This window comes from Passer domesticus, chromosome 3 (assembly GCF_036417665.1).
Source record: "Passer domesticus isolate bPasDom1 chromosome 3, bPasDom1.hap1, whole genome shotgun sequence".
Lineage (NCBI taxonomy): Eukaryota > Metazoa > Chordata > Aves > Passeriformes > Passeridae > Passer > Passer domesticus.
Window position 1 is genome coordinate 95,720,840 of NC_087476.1, and position 17,382 is coordinate 95,738,221.

General features: G+C 41.6%; 1 long non-coding RNA gene across 1 annotated transcript; it reads right to left on the reverse strand.

Annotated features, from left to right (window-relative positions):
* Positions 1-10,868: 10,868 nt before the first annotated feature.
* LOC135297200 (uncharacterized) lies at positions 10,869-16,946 on the reverse strand. The gene is made up of 3 exons (XR_010359247.1): positions 16,818-16,946; positions 14,596-14,661; positions 10,869-14,116 (listed from the first exon to the last, which is right to left on the reverse strand). It is a non-coding gene; the product is annotated as an uncharacterized LOC135297200 (long non-coding RNA).
* Positions 16,947-17,382: the final 436 nt, after the last annotated feature.

Sequence of the window (17,382 nt, forward strand, 5' to 3'; positions counted from 1 at the left end):
GTACAGGCAGAGCTTACTGAATTAGTGATGTCAACAGTCAGAAATACAACAGGCAGGTACAGTACTGTTCAGTTGCTGTAATCCTTTAAATCTGACCTCCTGCCCAGCCTTCCTGGGTCCATCTGCTCTGTGAATTGGAAGAATGAGCCAAACTATTGACAACTTGAGCCGGTAAGGCTTCCTCACACAGCGTCACACAGATGCAGTCTAGCCACACCAACCCATCCACAGAGAAGAAAAGAGTCTCCTGCAGCTGGTTAAGGCAGCCAGAGCCAGCAGCTGGATGGGGAGAGGGAGAGCCTGTTCCATGCAGGGCACAGCCTGCCTGGTGTCCCCTAACATCTCTAAATGCTTTTTGTCCCAGCTGCACCCGTGCACCCATTAGTAAGGAAGTCAGAGCTAGCATGAGTTACACAGGAGGGTGAAAAGTCACAGAAATGTGTCAGTAAGTAGGAGTAGGACAAGCAGGAGTAATTTTTTGTGTGTTTTTGTACTTCCCAGGGTGTTCCTTTTCTCATTATACCACCCTCTGCTAGTGGGAGAATCCCATTAATGCAGCCCTTCTCTGAAGGATCAGGCCTCATTCTTCCTCTCAGGTGGGCTGGCATCCTTCTGTTGACTTCTGAACTGGGTGAGAGTCAGATCCACTGTGTGGCTGGGGAAGGGGAGGTTTTGGAAAACAAATTATGCTTTGTTAAGTGGTCAGAAGGCACGCTGACTTAAATAAGCACTTAGCTCCCATTTACACTTGAAAGTTTTGTCATGCTGGTAGAGTTCTGCCAGTAAACTCCTCCTACATAATTACAGGCTTTTTGCCTATAAGATGCATTCCAGTCTGGCAAGCAACATAAGCCATAACATCAAAACCACCACTTCTTTTTGATTTCTTTTCTTTTTCTTTTTTTTTTTTTTTCCTGGTGTTATTGTTTCTATGTAAGAGCTTTTGTTGAAGTAGTTGAAGTAGCCTTCAAGTACAAACTAAAACCCTGTCTACCCAGCCAGATGTTACCGTGCTCTAAATACAGTTATGGAAAATCAAGGTAAATTTCTTGGAACATGCTGACCACAACTGAAGAGTCATCAGAGATGAAGTTAAATCCCATTCATCACTATATGAGCTAACCCTATATCCAGAGTGGTATAATCTAATTTGACTTTTTCATAGCTGTGGCTGGACAGGGACTGTTCAACTTGCCTTAAACTACATCAAATTTTAATAGGCCAGAATGAATTCTGCTTTATTTCAGTTTATTTTTCACTAGCATTTTAACATATTTATTCTGACATCTGTTACTTTGGTTGTCATCTCAATTAAGTGTGTTAAGCATTCTTCCTTTTAGGCTTTCAAATTCATTTGCCATTTTTTTGATACCATGAACTCTAAGCAAATCTGAGATCCCAATGGGAAAGAAATGTCTGTCACTTTGATACTCCATTGGATCTTTAAATGCAGACCCCCTAAAATTTTTTAATTGCCTAAGTTAAACTATTTTCAAGCATTAATATAGCAGATCATCAATACAAATGACAATATATCTTCTTAGCTGAGTACCACTTTCTAAAGGATGTCATTAGGCACACTCAGATCCACTTTCCCCAGTAGACAGTAATTTGGTCTTTCATTTCTAATAGTCTACCGCATTTTAATTATATTCCTTTCACATGAATGTTGTTAGCTTTCTCCAACAATGCTAATGCTGCCCTTCAGAAAACAACTACAAGCTATTATAACTGGCAAGGCTAGGACCTGAAGTAACAGAAATTTATTTATTAGGCCCCATAGAAAATCAATACTATCTTACATATAGAGAGCAAGTTTCACTCATTGATATCCAAAGCCCATCTGCTAATGAAGGACTAGAGCCAGATTTGCCCCAGAACCAGTCACAGTTTGTTAGTGAATTCAGAGGAGGTAGACGTAGGCCTATACTAAATAAAAGAGAAACCTAATTTTTCTCTGAGGTGCAATTAATTCTGCAGTGTGATGTAGACCAGTTCAATCAGCTCTGCTTATTTCCCAGCTGTGAGAATGCCCATGAACATGCTGTGAGTACCAGCTAACAGTGTGACAGCTGAAGAGTTTGTTAAGCCACAGTCAAAGCAGGAAATGCACAATGCTATATCCCGGTGATACCACTGGCAAATGTGACTGGACCTCATAAATAGCCAAGCTGGAATTAAACTAGGCATTGTATCTTTATTGCAGAAAGCACTGGGGGTTTCCTGCTTGCCACAGATAGGGTTTGTGCCTCACTCCAGGCAGGTATTGTGGCTCATGATACATTGGTGCTGCGCCTGTCGTGTCACTGTGACCTCTGTAAGACTTAGTGTGACCATAATGCTTGGAGAGATCCCTGCCACCAGCACTTAAAGCTACAGAAAGGACAAACTGAAAGGCTGAACCAGGAGTGCAGTAGAGCTCTGGCACATGCTTTCAATCATGGGATACTAAATAGACACAGCGGTTTTCAGAGGACCATGAGAAAGTCAAACACTTGGATATATTTTTGTATTGTTTTTTGCCTGCAAAAATAGCAAAGGACTAGTGGCTGATATTCCACTTCAGGCCAGAGCCTCACATTGAAATAATGAAATCCTTGCTTCACTACTCAAGCAAACAGACCCAAGAGCATTTTTTCTAAACACAAACAAAAGTGATGCAAATGCAATTTTGCTGCTGGCACGCAGCCTCCATGTGTATTGCACCCATTACTTTTGCTTTGGTGGCAGGCTGAAAACAAAATATATATAAGCCTAGATAGCTGTTTAAGGTCAATCCTGCCAGGCTAACAGTAGGGCTTTCTCTGACCATCTATTTACCATCCATCACTGTCATCTGTATCACCACAGGAGAGTACCATCTCCTCTTTGCTCTAAGTGTTTGCTGTTATCCTCTGCAGCACCAATTGATTTCCCAGTACAGATAATAATAAACACCCATAACAGTTACATAACCCACCCACAATTTTCCAAGAGAGGACATAAAAAATTATGCCTGTGAAAAGCAGAAACTTCGTCTTCAGAGAATACTGTACAATTTTGGTAAATAGTCTTAAATGCATAATTCAAGTGTGGGAACTACACAATTCCAAAGATTCATTAGTTGTTATGTAGCTTTTAGCTCCAGGCCACTGAGTGAATCTGGACCACATGAGTAGTGACAGAAAGTTGTTACTGCCTGGCAGCCAAGGGGACAAGAGGTGGTGTTTCATCCCACTCAGGTTTTTCATGGGCTGCTGACCACAATACAAAGACCCTGGACTGAACAATGTGCACAGATTAATCATCTGACTCTGATCTGGGAATTATCCCTTTTGATCAGGGTAGATAAGCAACTGCCCTGCATGGCAAGCAGTCCTACCACAGCCCTTTCTGTATTTATCATATGAAAAATGAATACAGGCAGACCTGTAGCCAGTCCAAACTGTCAGAGTTTGTGTCATTGATTTCAGAGTGATTACCATTGCTTATGCTGCTGAGGAGCTGGCCCAACAGGGTTTATATACATTGATGGAAGCCAGATTTTTTGTGAGCATTACATATACTTCTTATATATGTCTATCACAGGTTAATTCTCCCATCTTTTAAAGTTATAAAACATGTTTCTCAAATTACTTGCAATCAATCAATATCCAATGCACTGGATTCTTTTCCACCCTCTTGCTATACCAGGTTTCATTAATTTTACAGCACATTGGAGTAAAACACACAGGTTTACATTTTTGAGAGTGTCTTATGGTATTTTTGCTGGGAAACTACTTTCAAAGTTGGGTAAGGGTTTTCATATTTTCTTTTGTTTCTATGCATTCATTAATCCAGTCTCAAATTCTGATATTTCTGTCCTTTTCAACATTTGATAGATAAGAACAGGACATACCATAGTACATTCAGAATTCCCATTTCACTGCAAATTTTTAACTTGCTCTATAAATCACATAACTCATTCTGCTGCTAGTGGAAGGTTTATGTCCCCAACAAATGACATACCAGGTATTAGTGGTGTTAAACTCTAAGAACTCTAACTTATAAGAAGTACACCTGTCATTACATGTTTCAAGACATGGGCAGAACACTTTTTTAAACTGTCTTGAAGGAAGCAGCATGGGTGCAGTCTCATGCTTAAGAACAGCCATTTCTGCTTCTTCTCGTCACATGAACAGCAATAAACAGCTGGTGTGATTAATGAAATGAACCACAACCTTCTCCAACCTGATTTGAGTATTTAGTTAGTCAAAGCAGTTCTTTACTTCCCATATGACAAAGCAACAGCCGTTCCTATAATTAATAAAAAAGCAATAATAAATAGTTCTGAAAATATGAGCTTTATGAATGTTTAGTGAATGTTTGAAGAACAGATTAAAAAAACCCCAAATTCCTCCAAACATGACTATACAATCCCATGTTTCCCTGCCCTGAGTTTCTGGATGTGAGCTGTAACGCCCCAGTGGCTCAGCTCTGCTCCGGTGTGGGCGAGAGGAGGGGACACAAACCCACGTGAATGAGGCCACTGGCCAAACTCCCTGTTTGTGGCACACCTCTGAGGCACACACGCCCACAGAGGTGTGGCTGTGTTTTCAGTGCTGTAGGGCAGCTGGAGATAAGCTGGGGAAAGAGCCTGGGCAAGTGGAAGATTTGCATCTCCTGATGGAGAGCCCATCAGCGGGGTGATGACAGACCCGACGTGGGAGCCTGGCTGGCTCGTGGTCTGCACTGTCATCAACCTGAGCAGCACAGGTCAGCCTGGCCAAACAGCACCATGTTTACCCTTTGGTGTTCCTAAATGAGATGTTCCAATGTCCCTTTTACATCTCTGCAGCTGCCATTTCATATTTATGTGGTGCCACACATCTTACCTGCCAAGAGCCTTTTACTCATCAAAACATAAAGTAAAACCCCAAAGCATCTCATCCCAGACACAGCAATATGGAGTTTTTCATCATTTACTTGGTTCTTTTTTCAGCAAAAAAATATTTCTTTGGGGGAGAGGCACAGGGACCTGTTGATCTACTGACTTCAATGTCAAATTGGCAGACCACATATTGTCTCCCAAAGCTTCTCTGTTGCTGAGTACCCCACTTTTCCATGGCTTAGCAACCTAACCTCCTGAAGGGGGATTTTCTCAAGTAACATGCTGCTTTTCCCAATAGCATTTTCTCTTGCCAACACCCATCTTTTCAACAAGCAATTCCATGACCATTAGTGACTTTGGCTTCACACTGGACCAAATAAATGCTTTGTGTACTTGAAGAAGATCTGGTGCATTTGACTGGAGCTGCAAATAAAGCAGACTGAACTTTCTTCCTTTGGCTTCAAGGAAGAAAGTTCAGTGAAGTAAAAGTTTGGTGATTCCAACAGAGGCTAAAGTTATTTGACCAGGGTTGAATTTGAGCTTGTAAGAAGGGCAAATTGAGAACATGCAAAGACTTGAAGAACAGTTCCATAAACAAAAAGGTACTTTATCAGATAAGCGTTCACATTAATTTTTATTCAATTCAAGGAAGTTGGGGGTTTTTTTTACAAACAGATCATGTTAAGATTAGTTTTGAACTCCTAGAGAAAGTGGTTGGTCTCTGTTTCTGAGCCATGACTGAATGCTCAATGAATAGAAGACAAAAGAGAGGTTTTGTGGCACAACAGCAGACAAATGAAGAGCCTACAGTCCTGGGAGGGGGCTGATAGGGGCAAACCCAAAGAGAGGCAGAGGCATCACCCTTTGCCTATCAAGGGCAGTCTGAAGTAGGGCAAAGGCAAATCTTTCTTCAAGGTCTGGTGCAGACAGGAGAACCTTACACCCAGCTTGTCAAGCTCTTAGTGCAGGGGCTTCTCTTCCAGAAACAGGTAAGCTCCTAGCTGTGGCCTTGCCATGCAGAATACATGAAAAAAATAACACAAATAGTGTCCACCATACATTGGGATTAAAGAGGGAGAGCTGTGACATAGTGCTGATTAGCCCATGACTTTATTCTGCTTTTTCTGCTTTGCTCTTCTTTTCCTAAAATTTTGCACTGTTTTGCACTCCCTTTCTGATTCAAGCTGTGTTTCAGAAACCATTCCTCTCCATGGACTATGGTGGGCTTTGGCTCAAATCCTACAATACATTTGCAGCTTGTTAAATTACTAAACATGTTTATTTCACAATCTTTGTGCTATATATTGCTTCATCAGATGAAACAATGATAAAATTTGATCATATGGTCTAATTCCAAGGAAGGCCAATACTCTACCCTAGTCTGAACTAGCATGCCAGCTCAGGTTTTTAGTCCTTTGGAAAGCTGGGCTCCTCTAAGCACAGGCTTTCACTGCTGGGATGTGGCCAGATTTACAATACAATAAATTACTTGCTCCTGGAGTGAATTGTAATCAGATAAATACAGTGAATTCCTTATACTGTCTGGAGGCAGTCTCTGAACAAAACCCCATTTCATACAGCCTGATGTGACTGAGTTAGTGTTATTTTGTAGGGATACATGCATTTTGTATGATGGCTTACTTTTAAGGGTGTTTATTTTTTCAGTAGTGATCGCTATGTTTCTATCACTATTAATCCAGGGAAAGGAAACTTGTGGCTCACAGTCCCTTGCCCGTATCAGTCCTCACTCCCAGTACATTCCAAGTATGATGCGAGTCTAAATTTATGGCTCATCAAAGCCCATGAAGTATGGGAAAGGTTTTTTCTCTTCTGATTTAACCTAATCAGTAACCATAAAGAAACCAAGAAGGAGAAAAAATGGTTCAGAATAGGTTTCTCTGCAGTAAACACTCAAAGACTGTGAAAAGACTATGCCAGTATCATTACCAGAAGCTAAAGCTGGCATAAAGGAATAATACATATTTCAGTGTTGTGAACAGTGAGGTAAAAAAATTAATTAAAAACCCTTGCCCATATATAAAAGACAGTGGGCTAATCTAATCTCAAACCCATGAGTGTGAAAAACATTTGGGGTTTAAAATGAGTGCCTCAGCTGCTGCTTTGGACAAAGACCTTTACCCAATAATTAAATTAGTAAAATCATGAGTTAAGTTGTTTGGGGTTTTTTTTTTTTTTTGAGGTTCTTTGGGGCTTTTTTTTTGTTTTGTTTTTGGTTTATGGGTTTTGGTTCTTTTGGTTGGCTAGGGTTTTGCTAGTTTGCTTTAGGTTGTGGGGAGATTTTTTTGGTTGGTTGGTTGGTTTGGGTTGGGGGTTTTTTTGGTTTTGTTACCTGCCTTAAGACACTAAAACTGCCTCCATGTCTGAGAAACTAAGTGCCCACAAGCATAACACACTGGCTGCTTCTGCAGGTTTGTCAAGGAGACCTCAATGGCAGGGTTAGGGCAAGCTCAGTGCTTCTAAAGCTAGGATTATAATAAATACATGGTAACTTTGATACCTGTTTCCTGCTTTCCTTCCCCCTTTCTTTTCTTATTAGCTTTGGTATCAAAGATCTTCAACACTTGTTACTTGGACTTCAGAATAAATGCACTCAGTGCCCATGAAACCCTACAGAGAGCACACTGCACGTGGGTTGAGTGAGCAGGGGAGCACACTCAGCGACAAACATCTCTCATGCCTGTAACAATTCCTCCTAACTGCATCTGCACATCTGTCATTCATCTCTCTCTCTTTATATTTGCTAGCAGATTTATTAATATCTAGGCCACTAAGCAGATTTTCTTTTCAAAACCTGTGGCCCAAATTCTTAAGAACATACATTATATCCCCTTAAAAGGACAGAGAGGAGTGTGTCTGTTTACATTTGATTAGAAAGCCAATGAGTTAAATTATGACACATTTGCAAAGAAACAGTGGAAATTTGCTTGATTAAGAGAAAGAGTTCCAATAGATTTCTGTTTTCTGGTCAGTACCTGCCCTGCATTCAACTTGCCTTATGATGGTTAATTCTGTCAAAAGTATAAATATTACAAGTTAGGGACTCAAGCCTGAAAGCCAGCAGCTGTGTCCCCTGCCTCTTCATATCCAAAATGCTTCATGTTAAAGACTGCAGCACAGCTACTTAATTGTTCAGCCACTTAAAGGACAGCAAAACCAGTTAAGCATTTCTGAACCCTAGTCTTACATAGGCTGTCAGTTCCCTAAAGAGCATCTTTCCACCTTAGAACATTGTCCAGAGCAGTAGGAGACCCCACAGTGAAGCCCCACATGCAGGAGCACTTGATGAAACTAACACCCAGCTGTTTAAGAAAGACAAATTGTGCATTTCAATTTGCTTGAGAACATCCTATGGACTTTGGAGTGGAAGGATTTTTTATACTGATGGCATAGGCTGGGAGAGTGCTCACCTGGTTCTGTTCCCTGGCCTTAGCTAATAAATTCTAGCCTCACCCTGGGCACACTAATTAACTCCTGGTTACATTTAGAAAAATCCCATGAATAGCTTTCCAAAGCTGGCTTTTTTTTTTTTCAGAATTCTTGATGATGTGACATGATTAAATTGGGATTAATGGTGTTTCTAAAAATACAGACTTGTGCAGTCACAGGTTGTTGGGTCCGATGCAGGAGAGAAGGTTAAATTATACAACATAAGCAGAAGTTCAGTGTGGATGATCACAACAGTCCCTGCTGGACTTATATCCACGATTTAATGTATGACAGGGGATAAATGCAGTAGGACACGGTGTGATTACTGACTCCAACTCTCCCTCCAAGCCTAGCAGTTTACAACCCCCACTGCATCCCTAATGAACTATATCATTCCTGCTGGGGTTCAGGGCACTGAAAAGCAATGGAAGAGGCCACATACTTTTATTATGCAAGAATACATCCATTTTGGTCACAAATGTAGGGATAAGCAAATCTTCAAGATGAAAGCAGAAGATCAAGGGTCAGAGCAGAATTTTCCTGTCCCTATCATTAGGTAGGTAGCAAACATTTGGGATCTCTCATGCTATCTTTTTTGGCTTTTTAAAAACCTTTTTCCTTTCTTTTCTTTGAAGCCTCAGACACTGACCATTATTGAAGTCTGAATCACAGAATGGCTTGGTTTGGGAGGGACCTTAAAAATCATTGAGTTCCAGACCCCCTGCCAGGGACACCTTCCACTAAACCAAATTACTCAGAGCCTCATCCTACCTTACCTCAAGCACTTCAGGGGTTGGGCATCCACAGCTTCTCCAGGCAACCTGTTCCAGTGCCTCCCCACCCTCACAGTAAATAATTTCTTCTTAAAATCTAATCTAAATCTGTCCTCTTTCAGTTTAAAACCATTCCCCCTTGCCCTATGACTAAAATGATGAAAATCTTAACAGGTTAATGGCTTCATCCTGCAAGGTAAACTTTTTAAAATACAGTAGATTGGAAGAGTTCTTTGTCAAAAGCATACAGAGAAGCTGTCTTTGACGAAAGAAAGTTTTTTCAATGTGAGCTTTTAGCTTCAACTGTTCTTCAAAAGTGGATCATCCAGCGCTGACTTAAGGCAGTGGTAAAACTTCCACATGATTTCAGTGACCCAACCCTTTGCCACTGCTTTTATTCCATCCACCCAGCACAATGAGTCAACTGATTGCATTTAGGAATTTGCTGTACACCTGTAATTTATTGTGCTGTCATCTCAGAAAGCAGTCTTGTTGAAGAATGACATAGTCTTTACTTTAGAATTTACTGTCCCAATAAAATTATTCACCTAACCTCCAGTTCCTAGAAAACTCCACAGAGAAAATCACATTGTAAAGAGGGCCCTTCCTTATCAGTAACAACCAAGTAAAAAGTGAATCATTGCGCAAGACTCCACGTGAAATACAGATGGCCTTAGAGTGGCAATCAAACTTTAAAAGTTCATGTTTCACAGAACTGGGTTCTTGGAAAAGGTTTCCCTCACACATTGAAGCATTTTTTGTTTTAATGTAGTTACCAGTTGTTTCAGGATGCAAGGAGGAGCCCAACCTCCACACAGGGCAGCTGTGATTCAGATAAGGGAGATGCAGAGTCTCATGCCAATGGCTGAGTCAGATGAGTGACAACACAGAAAATCCAACCCAGCCTTTGCTTTGAGTCTGGCACCCATTAAAAGCCACCTCCCAAGGACACGTGTGACACAAGCCACGATCTGGTAGGAATGGTGAGGGCTGTGAATTAGCACAAAGCTGGTTTCTCCTAAGCCCTCCCATCCTGGAGGCTCAGTGTAGAGGGGTAGGTTTGCCAGGACTGAGGAGGTCCCTCCTCCCCTTCCCATGCTGCTCATGGGGCACAGCACACACACCGTGTGCCTCGAAGGGAAAGCAGCCACACCACGGAGCGGCTGCCCCCACTGCTCCGTCAGGAGTGGTGTTCTTGGCAAACACTGACCTGCAAAGACCCAGAACTCCTTCTGCTATGGATTGACTACTCCAAAGTCAGCGAAGTTATGCATGAAAACTCAACAGTCTTAACATTCTTCCAGTGCCTCACAGTTAATGTCAAAGAGTTTTGAAGAAAAAAAATCAGTTTCAGAAAATTGCAATCCCACTACCTATGAGATCCAAGTGCACACCAGTCCTCTTTTTTTTTATTAGAGAGAAAGCTCAAGATTATGATTAAGGGATATAATTTTCATGACTCTTTAGAAGATGTACAGAAATGTAGAGCACCATCCAAATTTTGCCACTAATTTGCTATGGCTCAGTCACTTAAACTCTCAATTCTCCCTTATTCTTGCCCATAAAGTAAAGCCAATTCTAATGACTGCTCTTATGGTAGAAGTACTGGAAGATTTAATTAGATAATATTTTTGCAACAGGGGAAATATGTAAAGTACTCAGCAAATGCTGAATGTTATGGCTAGTGCAGGAACAGGGGTGGATAGTAAGAGTGCCAGCCCTTTTAGCTGAGGGAGACATAGAAAAAAAATATGTTTATTGAGATGGAACCAAAATTGAAATGGGTTAAATTTTTACAAATTTTCACAATTTCACATTCCAGAGCTTGCTTAAAACCCCAGACATTATGAAACCACACAACCTATTTGCTGCTTTTCAAAACCAGGAGAGTGACTCCCTCATCTCCACAAACCCATTTCAGTCTTGCTTCTACTGCTTCTTCACATACAACTTTCCATTATATATTTTAAAATCTCCATGGCAGGCAAAATTAATTAGTTCAAAAGTCTTATGGAAAACAGGTTTATAGACTTGTTTGATAAATGCTGTGTTTCAGCCTAGGATGGTTTTTCTTTGCACATTAACAGATGAAAGCTACCAGAAATGATGATAAAGCACAGGGTAAGAAACTCAGGTAATATAAAAGTACTCTTCAGTTGGCTTAGGATGACTTATACCTTGAGGATCTGGACAAGAACCAAGAGGAAGCTTGCCAACAGAGCTTTTCCTCGGCAACTGTCTCTTAGAGAGGCCGTTGCAATCCCAAATAATTTCCTCTATTAAACCCCTGTTCCAGCTCAGGAGTTCCTTCCTTTTGCTGTAGCAATAGGAAAATGCAACCAACAGCATCAGATCCATCTGTACAAGTAGTTTAACTACACAGATCCATGATTAGTATTTTAATTTGTGCACTGTGCTTACCAAAGAAGCTTGAGAGCCAGCTTCAATTCATAAGGAAACATATTTTTCAAAGCCATCTGAGCCGACATGTTCACAAAAGAACACTATCTGACTCACTGAAATCAAGATCCTCCTCAGCAATAAAAACCTGGGGAAAGAGAGGATTTGCATCTTGCCCAGGATGTCAACAGGATTTGCTCAATGACAAGAGACACACTGATCACCAGCAGCCTAAACCCAGCACAGCAGGCATCAGCAGTTAGTCCTGTCCTTGTAGATGTGTTCATAATTCCCCTCATTTAATCAATTTCATTTAGATGAGAAAGCTCACATCAGTAAACATATACATTTGGTGAAACAAGCTTGCGTGATAAGATTACACTCAGTGCTGGAGTTTCACTGCTACCAGAACGTGCAGCTCTGTGCCATCAGCTGCCACTACCTTTGTTCTCAGTACCCCTATGTTAGCAAACAGGCCCCCAGTCATAGTAAGTGATGGCAACTGACATGGGAGGTGCCTGGGGCACAGAAAGAAATTGATGTTAGTGCTTCTCTGCTGCTAGGATACAGTCCAGGTTTGTGGTTTGGGTTGTGGTCATTAAGGAGCCCAGCAGATTAATATTTTTTCTTATTTCCCCCTTCACTATAGCATTCAATTTTGCTAGGTTTATATCTTGCACAAAAAAAATGTACTGCTAAACATAGATGAGAAAAATATATATTACATACAGAAAACATATCCTGTAGGGACCTACCAACATCATTTCCAGATATCATATTTTTCTGGTTATAAAACAACACCTCACTATCTTCAGCCGTGCACGGTGACATGACACAAACCTAACACAGTCATATGAAGGAATTTATCTGTTTCCATCTTCTTTCCTGCCACCAGCTGTATGAGAATCATTTACTTAAAAGCAACTTTGGAACACAAGTATTTTGACCTCAAGTATATCAAAACACCTCCAGGCAACCTCCATGCAGGATCAGCTGAGTATAGACTCATTTCCACCATGACATGAAGAATAATGTCATTTGATCTCAGTCTTTTTATCTTTTCTAATGCTTTTGTCTCTTTTGCCTACTCCTCCTGTTACCTGGTGTGCAATATGCACCTTAAGAGATCCAGGGTACATTGTCTCAGAGAAATAGCAATTAATTATTAAACCTGTCTCTATAACAGCCTTCCAGGTGTTGAGACAATCTGTAAGCTAAGCACTGATGTTTATCTCTGTAACACGGCACTACTGCATGAAACCTGTCAGCCAACTGCTGCACAAGCCTTTTCATTTTTATTAACTTTTATTTTTTATGGAATTGCCTAACCATGGAAAAATGCCTATTTACAGAATAAAAGAGACAATCTGTGGTTAAATCCTCCCTTTTGTCCCGTTCTGGGCAGGCATTTGTTGCCATGCAAAACATCCCACTGATTTCAGAACTGTCCTTATCACCTTTGCTGTGTAAGCAGTCAGGAGCTGGAAACCTGGAGCCAGGCTTCCATGCAGCATTTGCCATTTCCAAGCCAGCTCATTTCTTGTGGGATTACACATCATCTGACTAATTTTAAGTTGTCTGTGGAAGGGGAATGGAGTGGGTGAGGGCTGAGAATCTGCTGCCAGCAAAAGCACCCCAAAATTGTGGGGTGAGATTTTGTGCCCTCCAGTTGCCAGATGAACTTTTGGTGATTAGATTTCCTTTGTCGGCCTTTATCAGTATTATTACAGTTAGTTTTTTCATGGTCTATAGCAACACATTAAAAATCCCTTTCAGGAATCTAAAACTATTGTCCCAATCACAGTCCAAACAACCTAAAATTAACTTAATAAATGCTAGAAGAGTCCAGGTTTCTTATGGGTTTGTTTCTCATGATTATTTAGAGGTACAAACAGAGGCACTTTTTTTGGTGCCTAACTACTGTATCTCCGTTATGAATTTTTTGGTATCTTCTAAGATAGAATGTATCTGCTACTTTTCTTTCTGGCATGTGACTCTAGGGTTCCTCTCTGCTCCAGCTGGCTGCCTGCTCATACAAAACTTACAGGAATTCAATTAGCTTTAAGCCCACTCTCCAGCAGCCAAATTAAATCAACTGGTGTGTTCAACATTTATCTGAGGATGTGCAGAACATGATCACCCTATTTCCTGAGGAAACCAGACTAGCAATTCCTACTTCTAAGAGCTAATCACTTGCAATGGATGTATGAAATAAATAGGAAAATTAGAAGATGGCAAAAAGGCCAAAGTTAGGTAATAAGAAGTCGAACATTCTATTGTGCAAAAAAATGAACATTAGTCACAGTACAATGCTGACAGCTGACACCAGCTTTGCAACCAGGCAAGGCATTTAAAGAAAGGATGGGCAGCCAGGAGGGAGGTGGCAAGGTGGCATTTTGTCCCAGATCATCTTATATATGCAAGGCAGCATGGGGGCTATTCCACATGAAGGCAGCTAGTAGATGTATAAGCAAAGGTGGTTGTGTCAAATGAGCAGGGATGAGCTTTTCCACCCTGGATCCATGTGCTGGTCTAGGGAGACTGACCTGCCTCCAGCTTTGCCCCAGCTCCAGCTTTGTGACTTGCCATTCACCCCACTCGTGGCTCATCTTCCATCTCTCATGGAAACACTCCTGCTGCCTCAACCCTAATGGAGCAAGGGGAAGCTTACTTTGCAAATTCACACATGAGCAGGTGCTGCTGTGGGGAGTCAGCAGACAGTAACTTTTTGCATTGTTTGCAAAAGAGGTCTCTGCCTACATTCTCCACAGGGCAACTGGTCCTGGGGAGGGACTGTGTTTTCAGGCACCTTCTGTACAAATGTGAAATGCTTGCACCTTTCAGTATGGGGAAGGGAAAGGGAGTTAATGTGTGTTGAGAGACATCTCAATGTGTTTCTGGCATTTTCTGGGTTACAGGAGAGATCTGGGCTCTCACGTTTTTGCATGGGTGAGTATTGGAGTTTTGAATGGAAAGAAACCCCAAATTTAAAGGACTCCTGTAGCATGCTTTGGCTAAGTGAAAAGCAGCAGCAAACAGGTGCTGGTGGCTGAATGGTAGGAAATGTAGGCCACAATGACAGAGACAGGACTTAGAACAAGGTTCTGTGGAGTTAGTACTACTCACAGGTTTGATTGTTTCAATAGCCATGAGGCAAAGTCATGCATTCCATTTGACCAAGTGAAGGTGAGCCTGGAATAAATAAATGTGAGAATCACTAGCTGAAGCAGTAACAAATAGACATGCATGCTTTGCCTCTAGAAAAACTGCTCGTCTTCCTCTACCTGCATCAGGAGCAGGAGCTGGCTCTTATCAGCTTTTTCCCTTTTCTAGCTCTCTGTTGTCTGAGCTACCTTGTTCCAGAGAGCTTTTTCCCCACTGGCTAAGCCTGATGCTTTAAGGCCCATGAAGACTTTAAAGCTGCTTACAGATTGCAAAGTGACCTTTTTTAGACTTCAGACTGAGATTGACTCATGTGAACTCAGAGCCTTTGAACACGGATAGCAAATTGTCTTTCATATTTCTAAACTATCAGATAGTCATTAGTTATAAATAATAAATGTCACATAGCTTGCAAAATACATATCCAGCTTATTTAAGAATGCTTAATGCTTGTGGTAAGTTTTTTATCTCCAAGTATTTTTATCTTAACTAGTGGTTTTGGCCATTGGCCTCAGAACTGCCTATAGGAAAGAAAGAGAAAGGTAAATATCATACATTACACTCTTACAAGGTGAAGAAAAGAGAAGAGGTAAGCCAAAGACAGAGCTTGGATGAGACCCAGGAGGAATGAGGATGGACTTGTGCATGCATTAGCCATCATGGTTGCAGTGCTTTGCAGAAAGGCTGTGCTTTGTGCCTGCTTGTTGTCAGACACCAGGCAGGAGGATTTTCTGCAAGCCCCATCCTCAGTATCTGGCCTCTGGGAAAGGCAGGACAGGAGGCAGAGCAGGTCCCCAAGCCTCCCAGCTGCACCCCAGGGCTGACTGCTGTGCCAGTCTGCAAGCTTGGCTCCACGTGAATATTGCATGATTCCTCTTTCCTCCCTGCAGTTCACTGAGCTCCCATTTCCTCTGCCTCTGCTAGCGCAGTTCAGGCTGAAAAATAGTCTTTGTAATGCCCAAGCTTGTTTGCTTTCTTTGGGGATGTTTATTTAATATCTCCTCACTAATGAGTCAGGTTTTTTCTATGATCCACAAGGCATCAATATTGCATGTGCTCAGAGACCTGAAGGCTCAGAAATACATGGATGCTAAGCACTGTGTATTTCAAGCGGCAAGTGTTTTGTTAACAGCAACAGCTAAACAAGCCAGGGAACAGCCTGAACTCCTGGAGTCAAAGCAAGATCAAAGCACATAAAGGTTAATGGGCAAAATGCCACAGGAGCCATTCTGCAGTGGGAATTTATGATTTACAAGCATACCAGGAAAAGACTGCTTTAATCACTAGATTACACTAAGTACTTGCCAAATTTAATACAGTAAACCACTATTTTTTCCTACTTCAGCATCAAAAAGCTTCCCTTCTTAAATATAGAAACATATAATCAGATTCTTACCAAATGCTTGCCCTCTCCTTCCCCAAGAAAATAATATTTAGAAAAATATTAATATTAAAAATAATATTAATATTATTAATAACACCATCAAGATCTCTGAGAAAGGGGCACAGAGAATGGGGGCAGATTTTACCTCTTCCTCCCTATCCCTATCCTATTTTGTGCCTTCCATGGCTATTTGCTTATAGGCACTTATCCCATTTGCCTGTGCTGCCCTCTGGGTTATTTTCTCCATGACTTGGAGCTGTCCTCTGAGCACAGAAATCCCCTGATACCCTCCCCGGTACCCCTGTGTACCTCAGTTTCCCAGCATGCTCCTTGGACAACTTTGCCAAAACAAGGGGGGAAGGATGTTGAGGAGCCCCCCAATCACATCACCAGTGCCAAGGACAAGCCACCCAGAGGGTCACCCCACAGCCAAGAGAAGATGCTGCAGGAGAGAGGCAGCAACCCTGGCTCACCACCTCCTGAAAATGGCATGCTAAAAATTCTATTGTGTGCTTAAATGATATTTATAGACACCATCAATCACAGAGGTCCTAAACACATTAAATCAAAATTAATTTAAAAACCAGTGATCTTCAAGACTCCTAAAAACAGCTCAAAAAATGATGTCATTATAGCCCTCTCCTAAATTTCATGGTTTCAAATAGGTCTCTGATGCTCAGCAGGGCTTCATTTACTCTGAGGCTCAGTGCCTGACACTGGTATCCATCAAAAAGGGGAACAGAGACAGCAGGAAGCAAACTCAGACTGACCCTTTCTGTTACAGGGCTCACAGCTCCCTTACCTTAACGAAACAAGAGTCAGTGATGTAACATCAGTACACCTTTAGTGTAGAATAAGCTAGAATCATTCTCACAACCTTCAGAATTAGTTAAAAAAAAAAAAAAACAAACCAAAAAACCACCAAAACAACAACAAAACAAAAAAACCAACCAAACAAACAAAAACCACCCAAAAGAGAGCACAAAAGCAGAGCCCTATCTCTAAGCCAAGGCAAACAGCTGACCTCTTGCTCTGTTTTTAAACTCCAACCCTCTCCTCCCTGTCCCTGACCATAACTGGGCACAGCTGGGTGCCCGCTGCTCGACTCCAGCTGGGGGGAGGTTGAGGCAGCAAACAGAAAACATATGTGAACTACAGACCTTCCTAAATTAACTGTATGCAGCATTTTTCATTCCTGATGTGGTGGCATTTTGGGCAGTGTTGGAGTGCTCACAGGGGTGCAGTTTCTTTGGCTAAACCTGCTTTTTGGCCATCTGAACCTAATTTATGCAGCTGTAGCAGATGTGCCATAGCCAAGGACACAGGCATAGCAGCAGGCAGTACCAGTATACCAGCAGTATGATGGG